This window comes from Benincasa hispida, chromosome 9 (assembly GCF_009727055.1).
Source record: "Benincasa hispida cultivar B227 chromosome 9, ASM972705v1, whole genome shotgun sequence".
Lineage (NCBI taxonomy): Eukaryota > Viridiplantae > Streptophyta > Magnoliopsida > Cucurbitales > Cucurbitaceae > Benincasa > Benincasa hispida.
In genome coordinates, this window is record NC_052357.1 from 45306409 (window position 1) to 45311344 (window position 4936).

The 4936-nt window shown below is 38.3% G+C and overlaps 1 long non-coding RNA gene across 1 annotated transcript; it reads left to right on the forward strand.

Moving 5' to 3' along the window:
* Positions 1-2150: 2150 nt before the first annotated feature.
* LOC120085943 lies at positions 2151-4536 on the forward strand. Its single transcript, XR_005484083.1, has 5 exons — positions 2151-2432; positions 2510-2608; positions 2723-2787; positions 3297-3348; positions 4330-4536. It is a non-coding gene; the product is annotated as an uncharacterized LOC120085943 (long non-coding RNA).
* Positions 4537-4936: the final 400 nt, after the last annotated feature.

A 4936-nucleotide genomic window follows, 5' to 3' on the forward strand; every position in this document is an offset into this window, starting at 1 on the left:
TCTTTTCGCCTTGCGTCAACGCATATTCTGCATAAAAACACGAAAATTAACTGTTTCTATGCGATGACCGCATGCGATCGCAATGTTATGAAGTTAATACTTTTTGGACACAATCTACAATATTTTATCAACCCAAGTTAGCATTGTTTAAGAACTTAGAACTATGATAACGTGCATTTCTGCCCGTTCTCAGACGCCACATTGTTCAAGCCCTGGAATCAGCCCTTAAGGGAGGCATCTATATACTTACTCCTACCTCAAGGAAGGAGTGAATTCCATCTTGTGTAACTGAGTTCCCAGCTCCCAAATCAAACGAATCCCCAAAATGGTAGGTTTGAATCGGCGACCTGACCACTCACACCCATATAAATCAAAGGACTGCCCTCAATGGCAGGAGTTCCCAACTCACTCAGGATTGAGGTCATGTTACCTATGGTCATCCTAGTGAAGTGAAATCTTTGTCATGAACGGTGTTATATACCGAGATGTTAACACTTCGTGGTCAGGTCTTATACAAACTCTTTGTATAGGACGCCCCCGCTCGCATGTCCCCAACATGAATGATCAGGATCAGACCACCTGTGACAAATCACAATAGTTGTGACCATTCCACAAAGCGGGCCGCGTCCTGTAACGTTACTAGGATAAGGTTTCCCTCCTATATCCATATACTACATACCACAAATAACCTGGGATTTTATGTTTATTGGTTTGTGTAAAGTAAATAAAACAAGCAACTAAGCAAAATAAAGATGTGAAGTAAATATCATATATTACACAACATAAGCGTTTGTACAAACTATTTACAAACTACAGGACAGAGACTTTAGGGCATTAACCTCAACAATCTCCCACTTGTCCTAAAGCGAAATGGGGTATACAATAAACTAGGGCATAAAAGCCCAGTACAATAAAATCTCCCACTTGCCCTAGTCCAGCCGCGGGCGATCCTGTAGACCCATGCTCCGTAGATGACCCTTAAACAGTGTAGCTGTGAGAGCCTTCATAAACGGGTCAGCAACATTAAAATGGCCTGGGTTAGACTGATCCGTCTCATCTCCTCAATCTCTTGAGGTGTCTTAGGACACATGTCCTTAGACAAAGTGACTCCATGCCTGAATGGCAGTAGGCCCCTCTTGGAGTCCTGCAACGAGTACTTGAGCAACATCTTGTCAATGTACGATGCCTGAGACAGTGCTAACACTTTTTTCTTACAATCTCGAAAGATCTGTATACCTGAGCCTCTCTTAAATCTTTCATTTGGAATTGGGTCGCTAGCCAGTTCTTAACTGCAGTCAGTAGACCTACATCATTCCCAATGAGTAGGATATCGTCTACGTACAACACTAAGAAGACTACTGAAGCGTTGATGATCTTCTTGTAGATACAAGATTCATCAATGTTTTGGTCAAAGCCATACGACTTGATCTTAGTATCAAACCATATGTTCCAAGATCGAGACGCCTGTTTCAGTCCATAAATGGACCGATTCAGTTTGCAAACCTTTTGCTCTTGACTTGGGCTATGAATCCCTCGGGTTGCACCATATAAATGGTCTCCTCAAGATTACCATTCAGAAAGGCCGTCTTGACATCCATTTGTCAAATCTCATAATTATAATAAGCTGCAATGGACAGGAGGATGCAGATCAACTTTAACATGGCAGCAGGCGAGAAAGTCTCTTCATAGTCGACTCCCTCTACTTGGGTATAATCCCTTGCCACAAGTCGAGCCTTGAAGGTCTGTACCTTCCCATCGGCACCTCGTTTGCGCTTGTAGATCCATTTTCAACCTATAGGTCTTACCCCATCAAGCTGATCTACAAGATCCCATACTAAGTTGAAGTACTTCGACTTCATTTCGAGATCCATGGCCTTGACTCATTCATCCCGGTCAACATCCTCCATTGCCTTCTTATAGGACAATGGATCCTCAATGTAAGCTCTTGATCTTGAATTGTTCCTAAAGGAAACAATTAAAATAATTAAAGTTAAAAGTTAGTTTGAAAAAAAAAAAAAAAGAAGAAGAAGAGAAAGGGAATTAATCTAAAAGAAAAGGAAGAAATAGACAAAAGTGGAATTTTGGAAAAGGAAAAGAAATTTGAAGAGGAATTGATTTTCTAAGAAAAGAAGTAAATAAATAAATAAAATAAAGCAAGAAATAAGAAGAAAAAGGAAAGGCGGGGATGAGTCTGAGAATCAGAACGATTTATACCGATTCCCTCGTGCAAACCCTAATTTTCTTTGATGAAATTATAAAGGGACGTGAGGAAGAGAATTTCGAGCGTTACCGGAGTGATTGGAGCTGTGGAGGTTGAGGAATTTGAATGAAAAGTCGGGTTAAGTCTGAATTTCGGACAGTCTGAACAGGCTTCAGTGTTTTGAAGTTCTCGAGCTGTAGAAACCAAATTTGAAGCTGAAATTTTGAGGCTAGTAAGTTAAGAGGTTTACTAACATTTTTCTTGAAGGATGTTAGAGCTATTTTTGACTGAAAATTGGTTAATTAATAGGAAGACCGAGACTACACAGAATTTCGGGCGAACAGAGAAACGTGACTTTTGGAACTGATTCGGTGTTATTCAAGCGTTTTCAAAGCTTCAAATTCTCAGGTTAGTTGGTTAATATCTTATTGGAAAGTTTAAGCAAGAAATTTTAGGTTATATAGTTAGGGGTTGATGAATTTCAAGCTGGGAAAAGTTCTGAAACTTCTCGCCGGAAAACAGGGGTATCAAGAAATATTTGACCGATTCCAGAAGATTTAGGGCGATTCAAGACTCCAAAATGTGAGGTAAGATAGTTTAGAGGATGGGTAAGATGTTTATATGAATTAATTCGAGTGGGTATGGCTAAAATGAGCGAATTTTGTCGCCGGAAGTCTCACCGGAAAACTGGCCGAATTTGGAAGAAAGGTGGGCTGGAGGTTGAAGATGACTTCTGTCCGTCATTAAAAAGCTGAAAAATCGAAATATATGGTAATTAAAGTGTTCTCAAACATAAGCAGTGGTCGTTTGGTATTCATATGATATTTTAAGCATGGAATTGGAGGAAATTGGGATCTAGATTAATTTTGAAGATGATTAAGCAGTAATTGGTTAAGTAATTCTCAATTAGGGTTAATGAGGAAATTGGGTAAAATGTAGACTAAATTAAGGTTTTAGAGAAGTTTAAGTAAAGTTAGGATATTTTAGAAATTATTTAGGGATTAAGAGAATTATGGTAAAATGTTAATTTTTTATGCAGTGTTTGGACTGGATAATCATCTAGAGGATAACCATAAGTTAATAATGTGATTTTCAGGCCAAGTTCAATTAGGAGAGGCTTATAAATCCGAAGGATCGAGCCTGAAATTGTGAGTGACTCTAAATGCTTTAAATTTTTTAAGTAAATTGTTAATGCTTATGAATGTCTAGCAATGTATGTTTATTGAAAGCTATTTATGACAACTATTCTCAAATAATTACCCGGCAACGCATCTCACATTAATGTTATGTTTATGCTATGCTTTTCAATGAACAAGAGGATGCGTTAGTATAGAAAGCTTTTGGGCAACTAAGTCATTAAGAGATAAGAATAAGCAAGTTTAGTGTGAGTAGCTCAGTACTGAAGGACTAGATGAGAAGGTACTAAAGCTCAGTCTTAGATTTGAATAGCTTAGTATTGAAGGACTAGATGAAAAGGTACTGAAGCTTAGTCCTAGGTTTGAATAGCTCAGTACTGAAGGACTAGATGAGAAGGTACTGAAGCTTTGTCCTAGAATTTGAATAGCTCGATACTGAAGGACATGGAGAAGGTATCCGAGTAGCTCGATATTGAAGTACACAGAGAAGGTATCTGAGCAGTAGTACCTAAGGTATGACGGTACTTAAATTAGAATCACATGAATGTAAGAAAAGTTGTTATTGGTAGTGTAAAGATCACTCCACACTTACTATGGATTGACGTTGAGGAATTGAGTAAAGGTTCTCTCTCAACTAAGGTTGCAAATTATGTTTTTAGGAAGTGAACAAAAGGGTTCCTTCCTATTTAAGTAGTAATGCAGTAAAGGATGATAAAGAATGAGCAAGAGGGCCACTCTAGACTGATAGACTAAGGTATAGTCCAACAAAGCATAAAATAATGCTATATGATGTTGATGATGACATGAATAATAGTTGCCAAGTTTATGTTTTCAGATACAATGGTTTAAAATTTTTTATGTACATGTTTTCTTGGCTTGTTTTAGTTCCAATATTCTGTTTTCTAGTTTTCAGTTTAAGCATGAGATTTGTGTTTTTATTAAGTCACTCACTGGGCGAGTAGCTCATTATTTCAAATGTTTTTCTTTTCTCAGATAGTGGTCATCTTCCCAGAGGATAGTTGTCATACTGCTCTGCCACTCAAGGACTCCAGTTAAAAGTCCAAAGTCTAAAGAGAAGTTTTAGGTGTCTATTCTGTAAATGTCTGTTCATATGTGTTGCTCATATTAGGGACTAGTAAAGTATATTGGGACTCGCTGAACTCTATATATGTTAATATGATGTAGTTATGTTATTGTTGATCTCTGGTGTTCTGAGGTTGTTTTTAAAGTTTTATTAGTTTGGTGAATGTTATATATATATTCCAGGGATCTAAACAGGTTAAGGATGTAAGTTAGACAGTAAGAGCCACAAAAGAGTTGGTAACTATTGTCGTCACATTCACTTCTAGATTAAGAAGGGTAATCTGAGAGGGGGTGTGACACTCAACGTCGCCATTTGCTACCATAGCAAGGATTTCGTGAAACCCAGATAGCAAACGGGTGGGTTCACAACCCTCCCACTGCGTCGAGGTTCCCTCAACTCTTGAGGTGGAACCGACCTACTGGATGAACTCCCATCAACAACTCTTGCTAATGTAGCAGACTCTTCAACAACTCTTGTTGAAGTTTCAATAGTTTCATTGGAAAGCTCACGCAACAC